This window comes from Aotus nancymaae, unplaced genomic scaffold, assembly GCF_030222135.1.
Source record: "Aotus nancymaae isolate 86718 unplaced genomic scaffold, 86718_ANA_hifiasm-v0.15.2.pri h1tg000009l, whole genome shotgun sequence".
Lineage (NCBI taxonomy): Eukaryota > Metazoa > Chordata > Mammalia > Primates > Aotidae > Aotus > Aotus nancymaae.
This window is the reverse complement of record NW_026988420.1, coordinates 14196189-14215115: the sequence shown is the minus strand read 5'-3', so window position 1 is coordinate 14215115 and position 18927 is coordinate 14196189. Positions and strand designations below refer to the sequence as shown.

The 18927-nt window shown below is 44.2% G+C and overlaps 1 protein-coding gene across 2 annotated transcripts in view; it reads left to right on the top strand.

Annotated features, from left to right (window-relative positions):
- EBPL (EBP like) overlaps positions 1–18927 on the top strand; it is a 35933-nt gene that overhangs the window by 2648 nt on the left and 14358 nt on the right. The window lies entirely within an intron of this gene.

Below are 18927 nucleotides of genomic sequence, written 5' to 3'. Positions count from 1 at the left end.
TGACCTTGTGATCCACCCGCCTCAGCCTCCCAAAGTGCTGGGATTACAGGCGTGAACCACCGCGCCCGGCCCAAGACTGTTCACTTTCAAGCACAGGTTGTTACAAGTAACACAACGCACACCTCCTTTTGTGACACCTTGAGGTATGGTCTTGTGTGGAGTTTCTGCTCTGCTCACCCCCATAAGCTCCCCCCTGCCCATTTTTGAAGCAGATGTCCGCCACCAAGCCTCATCTTGTGTCATTACCTACCCCAGCTGCAGAATATTCCACTGTATGAATACACCATACCTTGGTTCTCCAAATCTAAGATCTACATTTTTTCACATATTAGAACGATCAGCTACATCATGTAACTACTGTAGGCAATTTGATATTTTAATGTCTCTGAAATTGGGATGTGTCTTATATTTGATGAATATGATTACTGAACCAGCCCATATTAGTGGACACATTTTATTGTGTCATTACAAACAATGCATCCACCAATGTCTTTGTACACGTGTCTCAGAAATCAGTGGAGAGAGCACTTGATTTAAGCAGTTGAGACTGCAAGAAAATACATGCCCATGTTGTCTTTGCTTGGGAGTTTATTGCAAGAATACCCAGAAATATGGGACAAGCTAAGACTAAGATGTAGAGCCTAGGGGAGAACCGATATTACAACTCACTTATTCACTAGAACATGAGTAAGCCCTCCTTACCCCTTGACACTTCTTAGAGGAGCTATGGGGCTGGGCGTGGTGCCTCACACCTGTAATCCCAGCACTTTAGGAGGCCAAGGCAGGCGGATCATAAGGTCAGGAGTTCAAGACTAGCCTGATCAACATGATGAAACCCTGTCTCTACTAAAAATACAAAAATTTGCTGGGTGTGGTGGCCCACACCTGTAATTCCAAGTACTCAGGAGGCTGAGGCAGGAGAATCACTTGGACCCGGGAGGCGGAGGTTGCACGATTGTGCCACTGCACTCTAGCCTCGGTGACAGAGCAAGACTCCATCTCAAAAAAAAAAGGAGAGGAGCTATGTAGGTTTTTTGGCTGCCATCAAATTGAGAACTCTCTTGTTGGACAGTTACAAGCCAAGCATTCCCAGGGCAGTTCCTTTCCCAGATGTCCAACCAGAGTACAGTCACCTTGGTCTTCAGTGCAGCCTGTTATGGTTAGAGCAGAGGGCAGGCTGACTTCCATCAGCGTACCTGGGAGGAGCCATGGCAGCATACTGGAAGAAGGAAATGGTGGACTCACCATTCTGAGGTCGCTATGGGCAGCCCAGGCACTGGTGCTTCATGGGTAAAATTTTCTTTCTTCTGCAATCTAAATATAGCATTCAGAGCATTCAGGCATGGCCAGAAACATGAGGCAGGATATAAATCCCTATGTGTGGAACACATCCTGGAGTCCAGATTGACAGGAGCACAGGGTTTACATAAGGAAGAAGTGGGTGATCTCAGCTCACTGCCACCTCCACCTTCCAGGTTCAATCGATTCTCCTGCCTCTGCCTCCTGAGTAGCTGAGATTATAGGCATGCACCACCACGTCTTGGCACTTTTTCCCAGCACTTTGGGAGACCGAGGCGAGAGGATCACCTGAGGTCAGGAGTTCGAGAGCAGCCTGACCAACGTAGAGAAACCCTGTCTCTACTAAAAATACAAAATTAGCCGGGCATGGTGGCGCATGCTTGTAATCCCAGCTACTCAGGAGGCTGAGGCAGGTGAATCGCTTGAGCCCGGGAGGTGGAGGTTGCTGTGAGCCGAGACTGCACCGTTGCACTCCAGCTTGGGTAACAAAAGCGAAACTCCGTCTTAAAAAAAAAAATTCTCTTCCTGACCGCTTGCTTTATCACGAAGCCCGAAGTTACCTTTCCACTCATGTCTGTTCTTGTCTCTTGGCTTCCCTTGTCTTTCCTGCCATTGTCGCCTGCATCAGTTTTCCTCTAAGATAGATCTCCTCTCCAGTAAGTGGATGCACAGTCCTCGTGCTATTTGGCAGGCCTGATGAGTCAGTGTTGGTGTAGCTGTATATGGATGGTAAACAGAAATACCACACTGAAGGCCCGTGAAGTGGCACTCAGAATGACCCACCATCTCCCACTTTTTTTTCCCCTTTTTTAGAGGCAATGTCTCTCTCTGTTACCCACGCTGAAATACAGTGGTATGATCATAGCTCACTACAGCCTCAAACTCCTGGGCTTAAGATATCCTCTTGCCATAGACTCCCGACTAACTGGGGCCACGGTACATGCTTCCATGCAAAAATTTGGTAGAGATGGGTTCTCCCTCTGTTGGTCAGACTGGTCTTGAACTCCTGGGCTCAAGCAATCAGCCTGCTTCGGCCTCCCAAAGTACTAGGATTATAGGCATGAGCTACCATGCCCAGCCCCAGATAAATACTACTTTTTGCAAATAGGGAATTATACTATTCAGTGTTTATTTTTACCATATTATTGTGTTCTATATCAGTAGCTGTTAAACTACCTCATAATTTTAAGTTACTGCGTAGGATTCCATTATACTGTAGTCTATTTAACTAGTTTCTAATTTTTAGTCTTGTAGAGCCTTTCCAGTTGCTGGCAGTTGCATAGAATGTTCTCTGTGCATTTTTATACACTCATCTAATTATTTACTCAGGATAAATCCTGACAGTAAAATTGCTGGATCTAAGGGAAGTCAGTTTTTTTTTTTTTGAGATGGAGTTTCGCTCTTGTTATCCAGGCTGGAGTGCAATGGCGCGATCTCGGCTCACCGCAACCTCCGCCTCCTGGGTTCAGGCAATTCTCCTACCTCAGCCTCCCAAGTAGCTGGGACTACAGGTGTGTCCCACCACGCCCAGCTAATTTTTTTTTATTTTTAGTAGAGACGGGGTTTCACCATGTTGACCAGGATGGTCTCGATCTCTTGACCTCATGATCCACCCGCCTTGGCCTCCCAAAGTGCTGGGATTATAGGCGTGAGCCACCGCGCCCGGCCCGGGAAGTCAGTTTTTGAAGACTCCAGAAAGATGGTACCATCACATCAGTGATGGCTAGAATAGTAGTAATTTGAGCACTGTAATATAGTTCAGCATCTGATAAAGCAAGCTTCTCCCCACTATTCTTTGTCAAACACTTTAAAATTTATTATATATCCTTCCAGATGTACTTTTAAATTCACTTTGCTGGCCGGGTGCAGTGGCTCATGCCTGTAATCCCAGCACTTTGGAAGGCCAAGGCAGGCAGATCACCTGAGGTTAGGAGTTTCGGTCCAGCCCGGCCAACATGGTGAAACACTGTCTGCCGTCTCTACCAGAAATTCAGTAATTAGCCAGGTGTGGTAGCATGCGCCTATAATCCCAGCTACTCGGGAGGCTGAGGCACGAGAATCGCTTGAGCCCGGGAGACCGAGCGGGAGTTACAGGGAGCCGAGATCACGCCACTGCACTTCAGCCTGGGCAACAGAGCTAGATCCTGTCTCAAAAATAAAATAATTTCACTGGGCCAGGCGTGGTGGCTCATACCCTTAATCCCAGCACTTTGGGAGGCCGAGGTGGGCAGATCACGAGGTCAAGTTTGAGACCAGCCTGACCAACATGGTGAAACCCTGTCTCTACTAAAAATACAAAAATTAGCTGGGCATGGTGGCATGCATCCCAGTTACTCAGGAGGCTGAGGCAGGAGAATCGCTTGAACCTGGGAGGCAAAGGTTGCAGTCAGCCGAGATTGCACCACTGCACTCCAGCCTGGACGACAGAGCAAGACTCTGTCTCAAAAAAAAAGAAAAAAAAAAAAATCACTTTGCCAAGTACTAATATTTGGTATTTTGATTATGGTTTTCTTAAATTTATAGATTAGAAATTAAATTATATCTTTATAATATAGTCTTCTAAGAAAAGTTTATTTCAAAATACTTTATATTTTCATTAGTGCTGTATTTCTCCTTTATATTTTATTTTATTTTTTGAGACAGAGTTGCTCTGTCACCCAGGCTGGAGTGCAGTGGCACGATCTCAGCTCACTGCCGCCTCTGCCTCCTGAGTTCAAACAGTTCTCCTGCCTCAGTCTCCCAAGTAGCTGGGATGACAGGCATGAACTACCATGTCCAGCTATTTTTTGTGTGTGTTTCTGGTAGAGATGGGGTTTGGCCCAGGCTAGTCTCAAACTCCTGGCCTCAAGTGATCCACCCACCCAGAGTGCTAGGATTACAGGCATGAGCCACCACGCCCAGCCTCTCCTTTGTATTTTAACTGGTTATTGTACTATAGTGAAAGCTGTTGAGATATATCTGTATTTGTATAGTTTCCAGCCATTTTCCCCCCTTTTCCTCCTCCAGCTTTATTATTATAATTTATATATAATAAAACCCACCCGTTCTGTGTACAGTTTGTTGAATTTGGGTGATTGTAGAGAGTTTTGTAACCACCATCACAATCACAGTACACAATGTTTCCATCACGCTTCTAGCAAAGTTTTCTTATGTCCCTTTGCAGATGATCCCAGTCCTCATCACCAGCCCCAGCAAACACCTGTCTGCCTTCTGTCTTTAAAGTTCTGCTGTTCCTATGATTTTATAAAAATGAAATCATACAGTATATAGTCTTTTATTTAACATAAGTTGCTGAGTAGTATTCCACTCCGTGGATGTGTCTCAATTCATTTGTCCATTTATACGTTAGTGGACAAATGAGTTGTTCCTAGTTTTTGACTATTACAAATAGTGCTGCTAATAGATACCTGCTTCCGAGTCTGTGTGGGCATATTTTTATTTCTCCTAGGCCAAGGCCTTGGAGTGGGATTCTTTAACTTCAGTAGAAACTGCCAGCCTGCTTTCCGTGGTGGCCGTACTGTGGCGCGTTCCCACTAGCAGCGTGTGAGAGTTCCTGTTGTCCCACAGCCTCACCAGCATTTAGCATTTTTATCTTTTTTACTTTTGTTTTTAGTCATTCTGATAGATGTATATGACTAAAACTTATCACTCACCCTCACACATGCCACAGGTTGCATTTTTAAATGCAGTACCAGGCTGGGTGTGGGGCTCACGCTTGTAATCCCAGCACTTTGGGAGGCCGAGGTGGGTGGATCCCCTGAGGTTGGGAGTTCAAAACCAGCCTGACCAACATGATGAAACCCCATCTCCACTAAAAAATTAGCCAGGCGTGGTGGTGCACACCTGTAATCTCAGCTTCTTGCGAGGCTGAGGCAGGAAAGTCACTTGAACCCAGGAGGTGGAAGTTGCAGTGAGCCGAGATAGCAACACTGCATTCCAGCCTGGGTGACACAGTGAGACTCTATCTCAAAACATACCTACATACATACATACACACACACACACACACACACACACACACACACACACACACACACACACACACACACACATATAAATGCAGCACCAGTTCCTAAACACAGTTCTAGGTGGAGTCTGACCATCGTTCAAGGAGCCTGGGGCGGCGAGGGAAGGTAGAAAGAGCACAGGCCTTTGGGGTGCAGCAGATGTACCCTTGAACGTTGGCTTTCCCGACGACCAGCTCAGAAACCTTAGACATTCCCCCTTCCCCTGCAAATCCTTTCTGTAATGAGGAGGGAAAAAAAGGAAGGAAACTTTCTGTCTTAGTTTTCTTTCCTGTGAAGTATGGACATAATGTTTTCTTCAAAGGGCTGTGAGAAATAAAGCCTTATAACTTAGCGCAGTGCTTTCCAAGCTTGACCATGCACACAAATCATCCGCGGATCATCCAAGATTGTGCACTGGTAACCAGCTCCCAAGTGACTGCCAGGCTGTGGTTTGTGGACCATGTTTGAATGACAAGGATGTAAGGCACCTGGCACTTGTCAGAGTTCAGTAAATGTGGTTCTGTCCTCCTCCGTCCCCTTAGTGAATCCTCCATACCCCGATTAGCTTTTGTCATTCCATCCCTGTGTACCAAAGTGATAATGTATATGTCCAATTAAGACGAGCCTTGGAAGGTTTCCTTTCACATCTTTAATCTGAGAAGTAACAACCCTCTGGCAGAGAAGGGTATATTCTTAAAAAGGGAGAAATGTGTTTCAAGTCCTAAATCAAACAATATACTGCCATGTTGTAGGAATCATAGAACTGGTGTGACTGATCCTGGTAGTTCCAAAAGAGACCAGCATGGTCTCCTGTGAATGGTAGGTGACTACTGGCTCTGAGCAGGTTCCATCAAGGGGAAATCGTGGTCTCATTAAGCGGGCAGCAGCTGGGCAGCATACATTTATGGAATCATTAAAGTCTTGTCGCCAAAGGACCCTAGGAGGCTCCCGCAGCTGATCCCTCCAGAAACAGTGATATATGCTGTTGCCATGACATGGAAAAATCCAGTCTGATGAGGCTGAGGTTTTGTGAGTCAGATTTGTAAATGCTAATAAATGTTGACAGGATTTATGTACTGATTCTATTCCTGCTCTTCATTCTCCCACTCTTGAAAGTGAATGTTGCACTGTTTTCTCTAGGTCTTCATTCAAACATACTAACAACAAAAAACAGATACATTCAAATACAAATTCAGCCTCAATTTGTGTTCTTTTATTTGTTTAAGACCTTTTTCTGCTAAATTTTTCTTTAAGGATTACAGTGAGTAAATTGAGCACCCTCTTTAAATTAGATATTTAATTATCGATAGCAGTAGCTGGCATAACTTAATCATTTGTTGGATCTGAGCTTTGACTTACAGCTACCTTTAAGTCTGTAAAATATATTGTTAAAATTACATGCCTGGGCTGGGTGTGGTGGCTCACGCCTGTAATCCCAGCACTTTGGGAGGCCTAGGTGGGCACATCATCTGAGGTCAGGAGTTTGAGACTAGCTTGGCTGACATGGCGAAACCTCATCTCTACTAAAAATACAAAAATTAGCTAGGCGTGGTGGCTTGCGCCTGTAATCCCAGCTACTTGGGAGGCTGAGGCACCAGAATCACCTGAATCCAGGAGACGGAGGCAGAGGTTGCAGTGAGCCGAGATCGAGCCACTCACTGCACTCCAGCCTGGGTGACAGAGCAAGACTCCATCTCAAAATAACAAAAAACAAAAAAAGTTGCAGGCCAGGTGCAGTGGCTTATGCCTGTAATTCCAGCACTTTGGGAGGCTGAGGTGGGCGCATCACCTGAGGTCAGGAGTTCAAGACCAGCCTGGTCAACATGGTGAAACCCTGTTTCTGTTAAAAATACAAAAAAAATTAGCTGGACCTGGTGTGTGCACCTGTAATCCCACCTACTCGAGAAGCTGAGGCATGAGAATCACCTGAACCTGGGAGGCAGAGGTTACAGTGAACTGAGGTCTCACCATTGCAGTCCAGCCTGGCTGACAAAACGAGACTCCGTCTCCAAAAAAAAAAAGAAAAATTACATGCCTGGGATATCTAAAGAGAAAAATGAGACTAACCTTTGTTACTTAACTTTATTTGCTATAATACATTTTAGTTTTTAAGCTGATTTTGTTAGCAGCTCAATTAAGTATAGTTCAGTTATGTTGTATAACATATATCCAGTAGGAACTTTCCTGTATTTTTTAAACCAAATTTTTTAATCTATAGAACTTAAACAAGTATTATGAAAATTTTCTCATCACCCTCTGGGTTGATAGTAGAAAAATTCATAGCAGGGAGAAAATATTTTAAATATTTATAACACCTTATTAATATAAACATTAAAAATGTCTTGAAGGCTACCATGAAATGTAACAGTGGTCCTTTCTGGGAAATGTGATTGAGAGTCAGGAGGGAGAGAGGCTTTTATTTTTTGCTTTGTACCTTTTTATAGGTGTTTTTTTTTTTTTTTAATTTTAACATGTATTTTGTGTGCGTGTGTGTGTGTGTGTGTGTGTGTATATATATATATATTTTTTTTTTTTTTTAAGACAGGGTCTTGCTTTGTTGCAAGACCCGAGCTTGCGCCAGGCTGGAGTGCAGTGGCACAAGCTCGTATTTTTTGTAGAGATGGGGTTTCACATGTTGCCCAGGCCCATCTCGAACTCCTGGGCTCATATACAATTTTTTTCAAGGTAAAATTTTAAAGGTATACCACCAGAAGAAATACCAGGAGAGTAAAGAAAAATCCACTGAAATATTGTGCCGTAGGCGTTGCGGGCCCTGCAGACATTGGCCTGGGGAGGAGAAAAGGCCCCTTACCAGAGTGAGCAAAAGCCTGCTTCTAGTCAGCTCCTCTGCAGTCCTAAATGGACAAGAAAGAATTTGCTTAGCCTGTGTCACCCAGAGCTGGCATTTTGATGCCTGGTCCTTTACCAAAGGGCACAAGAGAGTATGTGAATAGTGGGAGGTTTTTTCCTTTCTGTTCTGGTCATGACCATCAGCTGTTCTTACTCTTCATCCTTTTTGTGCTAGTGTCTATTTTAACCCTTTACATGCTGCCAAACTCATATGAACATTCCCATTGGTTCCTGTGAGGAGATACTTTGAGTTTCAGCAGCTCTCACCAGGTTGAAGCCCACCATCGCTAGTTAGCTTGTGTGCATGCTTTGTGTGTGTGTGTGTGTGTGTGTGTGTGTGTCCGTCTGCATACATGCATGTGTTTATGTGGTGGGGAGGGCATTCTGAACCTCCTGTGGCTGGGAACTGAGGTGAAGTGTTATTCAAGTATCTCTTGCCTGCAGGAGAACAGAAGGCGGGAGAGAGAAGTAAGCAGGTTTGCACTGTGGTTTGTTGAGACCTGTATAATCAGGCAACCCCAGTTCTGTTGACTGCTGAAACATCAGTGTGTTTTTGTTTCACAAAAACCGCTTGCTTTGTGGTGTGCCCTGCCTGCCACATGCTGCAGATCTCTGTTGCTTTTTGCCTATGCTCGTTTAGGCGGATCCAGACTGGGATACCCAGGACTCTTTGGGTCTGGAGGGGGTGCTGGAGGAGCTAAGCTCAGGCTGTCTGGAACCTCAGGTGCTGTGTTCCTTATAACCACTGTGGTCTGAGCCCCCTGCTTGCCTGTTCCAAGCATGAAGGCAGGGAGCCCCTGTGACTGCAGGATCCTGAGTCTGGAGTCCAGAAATGCAAGGAGCGCCCTTCTCTGATCCCTTACTGGTGTAGCACCAAGCACCGGGACTGGCTTTTTCTAGTGGTACCACATTCGAATTTGACAAGTTGCTATGTATCCCGCCAATTTTTTTTTTTTTTTTTGAGATGGAGTCTTGCTCTGTCGCCCAGGCTGGAGTGCAGTGGTGCAATCTCAGCTCACTGCAACCTCTGCCTCCCAGGTTCAAGCAATTCTCCTTCCTCAGCCTCCTGAATAGCTGGGATTACAGGTGCATGCCACCACGCCCAGCTAATTTTTGTATTTTTACTAGAGACAGGGTTTCACCACATTGGTCAGGCTGGTCTCAAACTCCTGACCTCGTGATCTGCCCACCTCTCAAAGTGCTGTGATTATAGGCACGAACCACTGTGCCCGGCCATGTTTTTGACTTTTTTGTAGAGATGGGGGTGGTCTCACTATGTTGCCCAGGCTGGTCTTGAACAGCTGGCCTCAAGTGATCTTCCTGCCTTGACCCCCCAAAGCACCAGGATTACGAGAGTGAGACACCACACCCAACCTGCTATGTATCTCTTTAAAGTCAAGTTTACAGTGAACAATTTCAGACATTCACAAATGTAGAGACACTGGTACAGTATCGGTGAGCAGATTCAACATCTTCAAGTTTTGCTGCACTTGCCCATCTCTCACTTTTTCTTCTTCCCTTTCTCTCCCTCCCTCCCTCCCTTCCTTTTTCATTGTTTTTGCTGAAGTATTGGAAAGTGATCTGGACCTCATGTCACTTTACCTTTCTGTATGGAGTAAGTCGGTCTCTAAAAAGTCAGCTTGTGCTTCTTCAGGGACAGGTGCCTGCCTTTCAGGTGTTCATAGAAATGACCGTACAGGAGTCGCCGAACACATCATGATGTCCAGTCGGGGATCCACCGTGGTGGTCACCCTGAGCTTGACCCGTGTGGCTCATGGGTCTTGGCAGGTGTAGAACTCATGGCTCATGCCCACTGGAAGTGCTGGCACTGAAGCAGGCCCCTCCCATTGACCTGGCCCTTTACTGACAGGCACTACCTGGGCCTCTGCTTAGGGTCCTCAGCATCTTCCCGGTAAGCAGAATGCATCTTCCAAGTGCTATGCTCAAGGCTGCAAATTGGTGAGAAACTCTGTCACAAGGCGGAGATGTAGATCCAGTCTGCCTCTGCTTATTACTCATTCATTCACTGGACATATATTGACTAGTATATATGTATACCTTGACTCTATTTTTTTTTTATTGATTAGGAAATTTAGGCCCAGAGAAGTGAATGTCAGAAATATAATCTTGGCCAGGCATGGTGGCTACCACCTGTAATCCCAGCACTTTGGGAATCTGAGGAGGGAGGTGCTTGAGCCCAGGGGATCTAGACCAATGTCAACCACATAGCAAGACCCTGTCCCTACAATTAAAAAAAATTAGCCTGGCATCATGATGCATACCTGTAGTCCCACTACTTCGGAGGCCTAAGACAAGAGGATTGCTTGAATCCAGAAGGTTGAGAGGCTGCAGTGAGCCGTGATAACACCGCTGAATTCCAGCCTGGGCAACAGAACAAGAAAAAAGAAATACAATGTGTTGTACTTGGTTTTGCTCAAGTTTAACCATATCACACCTACACCTGGTCTAGCCTTGCCTTCCCAATTACAGCAACATCCTGCAAGTGGCCCTTTGCTGTTGACCAGGTACCGTCCATCTGATCCTTAGATCCGCGGTGCTTGTTGAGCTCAAACGTGAATCTTAGTTCCAGATGGCTGGATCTTGATCATACATTGTATTTAAAGATTTTGGAGCTAATAATCTTCCATGTTTATTCAGTCATTTAACGTAAACTTCATGCCCCAGAGTCTAAAAACAATTTTAAGGGAGGAAAAAAAAGCACCGTACAAGTCATCTAATATAAAGCATGAATTCACGGAAGGAACTAGATCTGTCTCCATTCTCTGCAATTCTGCAGATAAATTTGGTGCCTGGCAAATAGTAAGTAGTGTTTTGGGTGACTTTGATCTTAGGTCTTTGTGTGGTTACAGCAGATTTCATTCAAAAGTTCCTAAATAATTTTTTCTTTTTTCTTTTTTCTTTTTTTTGACACGGAGTTTCGCTCTGTCACCTAGGCACAGGCACACATGATCTTGGCCCACTGCAACCTTCACGTCCCGCGTTCAAGTGATTCTTGTGCCTCAGTCTCCTGGGATTACAGGTGTGTGCCACCATGCCTAGCTAATTTTTGTATTTTTTTAATGTTTGTATTTTGTAGTTTTGCATTTTTAATAGAGATAGGGTTTTACTATGTTGACCAGGCTGATCTTGAACTTCTGACCTCAGGTGATCTGTCCGTCTTGGCCTCCCAAAGTGCTGGGATTAAGGGCGTGAGCCACCACGCCCAGGCTTTGTAATCTTTAAAACCATAATAGCAGGTCTCATTGTGAAGTGGAGGCCTCTGCCTCCCACACCTAATTTGTTCGTTTTTGCATGAAGTCTGTTACTGATGAGAGTCAGCTGTGAATGGTACAGCCTGCAGCGGTGGACCTGCGTTTGCTGATTTATATTTGTGAGTTCTGTTAGGGTAAAAGCCAGCCAGTCTCAGAATCACAGAACCTTCCAGAGATGTCACCTGGAACTCTATATTGATGCGCTGACCTTTTTTCACCATGTGCTTTTTCTGACTTTCATCTGAAAGTCCTTCCTGGGGTGGGATGCAGCAGGATTGGCATGGGCTGCAGTGGGAGTGGACAAGTATGATACAGAGAAGGGACCCCAGCTGTTAGAGTTGTTTGAGGGAAGAATCAGATAGTTGCTACTGGTGTATGGCCTACTTCTTCAGGGACAGGTGCCTTCATGAAGAAAAGCCAAGTGTTTGTTGGTCTGTTTGGCTCCCTTTTTACATAAAACACAAGGGCAACATCCTCATGTAGAACAACTGCCCCTTCCCAGAAAAGCGTGTTCTGCTATTGAGACAGTGCCAGTGTGCACTGACCCACCAGACCTGCCCCATGTCTGCAGTGGTCCTATGTTTTTTTAATCACAAGAGAGCATTTTCTCCATATACTGAATGTTTCAACCAAGGACTTTTGCAAGTCACACCTCTGGACCCATGTCATCTCTACTATCACTAAAAAAAAAACTAAGAAGGACTAAGAAATTAGGTGACCCGGCTAATACTACATGATTCAGGGATAGCTGTGCAAAATCTGGAGAATCATTCTGGGATTGTCTATAAAATATCACTGTGTGTATTCAGTGTTTGCTACGTGTGATCAACCTTGGTCCTCCCGTAAGGAGCTTTACTAGTGGGGAAAGTAGAGAGGGAAATGAATCATTGTCATGCGGTCTGGTGAGTGATAAGACTCTGTCCAGGCCTAGAGGTGGCACCGAGGTGGGAAGGATTCACTGGGGTTTTAAAGACTGAAGAGAGGGTTACCAGGCAGCAGGGGAGGAGGGATTCCAGATTCACTGCAGACCCCTTGCCCCTATGATGGGTGGACAGATCTTGTTCTCAGATTCTTATGAATGGCCCCTGCTGTGCTTTACCAAATGCTTTGACTTTAGCAGGATTATTGGCTAATCTTGCCCACGGGGCAGTCTAGCCCACTGATTTCAAATTCCAAGTGGTGATATCTCCATTTTAAAACTTACATTTTTAATAATAAAGGAAAATACCTCAAAGATAGGCAAAGGATATGAACAGAAATTCCTCCAAAGAGGCCAATATGTACATGAAAATATGTTCAACATCACTAGTCATTGGGGAAATGCAAATCAAAACCACAGTGAGATACTCCTTCACACCCATTAGGGTGACTACTATTAACAGCAACAACAAAGGAAAATAACAAGTGTTGGCCAAGAATGTGGAGAAATTGGAGCCCTGGTGCGCTGTTGGTGGGAATGGAAAGTGGTGTCAGCGCTGTAGAAAGCAGTGTGGAAGCTCCTCAGAAAGCTAAACATTTACCTTGTGATCCAGCAGTTCCACTTCGACGTATACACCGCAAGGAATTGAAACCAGGCACTCAAACAGATACTTAACAAACCAGTGTTGATAGTAGCAGACTTTTGAGTCACTAGAACCCCAAAATGGAAACAACCTAAATGTCCGTCGGCAAATGAGTAAGAAAAATGCAGCGCCACATACAGTGGAATATCATTCAGCCTTAAAAAGGAACGAAATTCTGACACATGCTACAACATGGATGAACCTGGAAGACACCATGCTAAGTGAAATAAACCAGACATGAAAGGACAAATACAGTCATTACTGCATAAGGACGTTTCAGTCAATAATGGACTGAATATACTGCACTTGTTTCGTAAGATTATGATGGAGCTGAAAAATTCCCATTGCCTAGAGATGTCATAGCCGTCATAATGCATTACCTTTTCTATGTTTAGGTGCACAAATACTTTGTGTTGTAATTTCCTGCAGTATTCAGTACAATAATGCTGTACAGGTTTGTAACCCAGGAGCAAAAGGCTATCCACATAGCCTACATGTGAGGTAGGCTACACAACCTAGGTTTATGTGAATTCACTCTGTAATGTCCGCATAATAACAAAACTGCCTAATGATGCATTTCTCAGAGCATATCTCTGTTGTGAGGCTAAGCATGACTGTTCGGTCTTATTCTACTTATACGAGGTATCTAAAATAGTCAGATTCATAGATGCACAAAGTAGAGTGCTGGATGTTGGGCTGAGAGAGGGACGAAATGGAGAATTAGTGTTTAATAGGCACATTAGTTTTGGAAGAAGATGAGTTCTGGAAATGGATGGTGGCGATGGTTGCCCACGTTGTTAATGTGCATAGTACCCCTGAGCACCACTGTCTGTGCCACGGGACTGAGCAGGGCAAAAGCTGGACCCACGGGCCTCACACCATCCTCTGGGCTCCATCCCTATCTTCCTTCCACCTCTCAGCCTGCTCACCCAGGCCCAGCTCTAGGCCTGCCTCCCTCTGGAATCTTTCTTCACTGTCCCAACTATGGCTCCCTCATCTTCCTCCAACCTTTATTGAATTGGAAGTCATTGTTATCCAACTAGACAATAAGCTCTCTGAGGCCAGGGTCTGGCCTATTCTAAATTTTTTTTTTTAAGTCCTGACCGTTGCCCCCAGAAAAAGCCCATTATTCACTTAGTCATGGTACTCTTTCTCCCATGTCTTTCTCTGTTTCTTTAACTTTTTATTTTGAGATAATTGTAGATTCATATACAGTTGTAAGAAATAATATGGAGGTCGCTTGTATACTTTTCCCAGGTTCTCACAATTGTAAGATTTTGGTGGTTTTTTAAAAATTATTTTTGACTGGGTGTGGTAGCTCATGCCTGTAATCCCAGCCCTTTGGGAGGCCAAGGAGGACAGATCACCTGAGGTCGGGAATTGGAGACCAGCATGGCCAACATGGCAAAACCCCATCTCTACTAAAAATACAAAAAATTAGCTGGGAGTGGTGACAGGCACCTGTAATCCCAGCTACTTGGGAGGCTGAGGCAGGGGAATTGCTTGAACCCAGGAGGCGGAGGTTGCAGTGAGCTGAGATCGCACCACTGCACTCCAGCCTAGGGAGTGAGACTCTGTCTAAAAAAACAAAACAAAAATTTCTATTTTGATAATTTTGGTACCAAACATTTTGTAAAACTGTAATATAGTCAACATATGGACATTGATACAGTCTACTGATCTTTTTTAGACTTCTCAGTTTGTGTGTGTGTGTGTGTGTGTGTGTGTGTGTTTATTGTATACAGTTTTGTCAGCTGGGTGGGTTCATGTGTCAACCACAACAGTCCACGTACTGAACAGTTCCAGCACTATAAGGATCCCTGGTGTTTTCCTTTTATAACTATGCATCCCCCCCATCCCACACCTCCATCCCCTAATCCCTGGCAACCACTAATATGTCCTCCATTTCTAAAATCTATCATTTCAGAAAAAATGTTATATACATGTAAGCACAGGGTTGGGCACGGTGGCTCACGCCTGTAATTCCAGCACTTTGGGAGACCAAGGTGGGTGGATCAGTTGAGGTCAGGAGTTTGAGACCAGCCTGGCCAACATGGTGAAACCTTCTCTCCACTAAAAATTTAAAAATTAGGTGGGCGTGGTGGTGCATGCCTGTAATCCCAGCTACTCGGGAGGCTGAGGCACAAGAATCCCTGAGCATGGCAGGCAGAGGTTGCAGTGAGCCGAGATCGAACCACTGCACTCCATCTGGGCGACGGAGCGAAACTGTGTCACAGAAAATAAATAAATAAATGTAACCACAGACTCTTTTGGGATTGGCTTTTTGAAGCACATTAAAGAAAGGTGCTGTGAACATTTGTGTACTTGTTTTTGTATAAACAAGTTTTTATTTTTCTGGGAGAAATACCCACCTGTGGAATTGCTGGGTCATACAGTCATTGCATATTTAGTTTTAGAAGAAACTGCCAAACTCTAGTTTTTTTGAGTGGCTGTACCGCTTCTGTCCCTTCAGAAATGTGTGTTTCAGTTTTTCCACATTTTCACCAGCATTTGATGTTGCCACTATTTTTTATTTTAGCCTTTTTTTTTTGAAACACAGTTTCACTCTGTCTCCCAGGCTGGAATGCAGTGACACAATCATAGCTCACTGCAACCTCCACATCCTGGGTTCAAGCGATTCTCCTGCCTCAGTCTCTTGAGTAGCTGGGACTACAAGCACATACCACCACATCCAGCTAATTTCTTTATATTATTAGTAGAGGCGGTGTTTCACCATGCTGGCCAGGCTGATATTGAACTGATCTCAAGTGATCCACCCTCCTCAGCTTCCCAAAGTGCTGGGATTACAGGCATGAACCACTGTACCTGGCCTTATTTTAGTCATTCTGGTAGTTTATGCAGTGATACCTCACTGTGGTTTGAAGGTGTGTTGCCTTGGTGGCTAATGAGGTTGAACATCTTTTCGTGTGTTTATTTGCCATCTTTACATACTTTCTGGTGAGATATCTATTCATTTCTTTTGCCCATTTTCTAATCTGATTATTTGTTTGTTTTTTTAACTCTCTTGCTTTCTATTCTCCCTTTTATTATTTTTTTAGGAAACACTTATTAGCATGTACTATGTACCAGCCATTTGGAATACAGAGGTAAAAGGCAGAATTGGCCCTCAGGGAACTGGCAGTTTTGGGAAGAGACAAGGGAGCAGGTTTCTGTGTAGGTGGGCACCGATCTCCTAGCCGGAGAGTCAGTAAAATCTTGCTTCCTGGTGGAGGTGACATCTGATCAGCGTCTGAAGGCATGAATATTCGTTACACTTTACATTTAGGACATTAATACAATAAGAAATAGATAGGGCATTCTAATAGCTGCCTCAGGGCGTCCTTCTTTATAAGTAATTTGTTGTGTGAACTTAATTCAAGATTAGCAAACACGGAACACAAATATCATGTTTCTTGGGGATTCTTAGAGATGACAGTATTCCGGAGCCCAATGATGTGTGATCCAATGGGCACTGAGGTTCCATAGCAAGCAGATAGCTGCTGGTTACAGAAACAAACTTAGTCACGTGGGAGTTTCAGGAGAGTGACACATTAATCCTCATTAGGAGATCGAAGAAGGGTTTGGGGCTAGGATTTGAAAAATGAGTAGAGCTTTAACAGGTAGATATAAAAGGAAACCGATTTGTTATAGACTCATAGGTCCCTGCATTTTACTGATTTCCAGTTCCCCATCTTACTGTTACCCAGAGTTGCTTCTGGGGAAAGGTCAGCGATCTAGCGTCAGACTCCACGTCTTGCTAATGGGTCCGGTGGAATAGGTCGCTAGTGGAGGTTGCATTTAGTTTTAGGGTGAGATTCACAGTCTATAGGAAGGAAGTCCATCTTACAGATAGATGGCCTGAGGCCTAGAGAGGGTCAAATTCAACCCAGCTCCATTGCCCCACTGGCCAGGATTTGTTTTGTCTAGAAAATTCTCAGGCCAAAGCAAGGAAGTGGCATGAATTTCACCCAGTGGCTCTGCTAAACATAAAAAATTGCTTGGTAAAAACAAAGTATTGCAAAGTAAGTGGACTGGGGAGTACTTATTTGTTTAAAAACACAGCTGTTTATCTCATGAGTTTTTAAATGTCCTTTGAAGGATATAATTTTGGGAGCCTGGCACAGTGACCCACGCTTGTAATTCCAGCACTTTGGGAGGCCGAGGCGGGTGGATCACTTGAGGCCAGGAGTTTGAGACCAGCATGGTTATCATGGTGAAACCCCATCTCTACTAAAAATAACAAAAATTAGCTGAGTGTGGTGGCACAGGCCTGTAGTCCCAGCTACTTGAGAGGCTGAGGCACGGGAATCACTTGAACCCAGGAGGTTGAGGTTGCAGTGAGCCAAGTTCAAGATCGCACAATTGCACTCCAGCCTGGGCGACAGACCAAGACTCTGTCTCAAAAAAAAAAAATAAAGAATATGACTTTTACATATACTCAGATAAACCACATTTACCAATTAAGTAACTTGCAAAGAGTGTCACAACAAGATAAACCAACCTCAAAGCCTCTGTTCAGCAGAGATTAAAATCAGTAGAAAGCTGTAAGACTTCATGAGCTGGGGAGAAAGTCAGGTCTCTTCTCAATCAGAAAAAAAAAATTATAGAATAAACATGAAGTCATGGCGCAAATATGAAGCAAACTAAAATGTAGCATGATTGTGAGAAATTAATGAAGAAAGGATATTTCAAGCTGGGCGAGGTTGCTCACACCTGTAATCCCAGCACTTTGGGAGACTGAGGCAGGCAGATTACCTGAGGTCAGGAGTTTGAGACCAGCCTGGCCAACATGGGAAACTCCATCTCTACTAAAAACACAAAAATTAGCCAGGCGTGGCTGCGGGTGCCTGTAATCCCAGCTACTTAAGAGGCTGAGGCAGGAGAATCACTTGAACCCAGGAGATGGAGGTTGCAGTGAGCCAAGATCGCGCCACTGCACTTCAGCCTGGGCCTCAGAGACTCTGTCTCAAAAAAATATGTGCCATATATATATATATATATTTCATTTGCAGCATTTTCCTTAAATGATACAGGATCCCTAAGGAAAGAAATTGTGGTCCATTACAGGGAATGCTCTTTCCATAATCACAACATTGTAAATGCTGTTAACTGGCTTTTCAGCTTTTGGAATCCAGTTACAGATAAAACAGGGAAAACAAATATGTTTACAGAACAATAAAGGACATGTAATCAGTCTCAACAATGCACAAGCAAACTGGACGGAAACCGAGAGTTGGAAACAGGGTATGGGGAGCCTGGTAGAGGCTGTCATGTTCTTAGTGGTTAAGAAGCCCAGAGACTGCACAGCATTGATGAATGTGTGAGCTGAGGTTTTCAGTTTTTTACTTAAGTTACGAATTTGGGTAAGTAATAGAATAATATAACAGAAACTTGAAGGACTGGAAACCGGAGGGGAAGTAGTACCAATGAAACAATAGCTTTTCGGGCTAGCAGTCGAAGGAAATAGTGTTAAGTGTATTACGAGATCGCCACAGGAACTCTAGAGAGTGTGATTGAAAGTGGTAACCTCTGGGGAGGCAGGACCCAGTTTTAATGTCATGTAAATGATTGCTTTGTTTAAAAGGAATGAGAAAAAAAAAGTATCATTGATCAGCAGCAAAATGTGTTCAAAGGAGCAACATCACAGATATCCTGGTGGCTTCTTGCTGTTTAGTTTTAGAAATCTTAGGCAAAGAAGCATTTCAGTGATGAGAAAATACTAAATGTAATTGCAGATATTTTATTACCTGAATGTTAAATGTAGCCTGTAACTGTTCTAAATCTTCCTAAACTTGCCCTTATACAGGAGAGGAGGGGAGGATTGCTCAGTGCCGGTATAAACTTTTGATTGCCTTTCTCTTTAAGATCTTAGATTTTTTGAGATAAAAAAAGTGAACTTTTGTGAGGTTCTTCTCAAAGACTTAAGATCCATGGAAT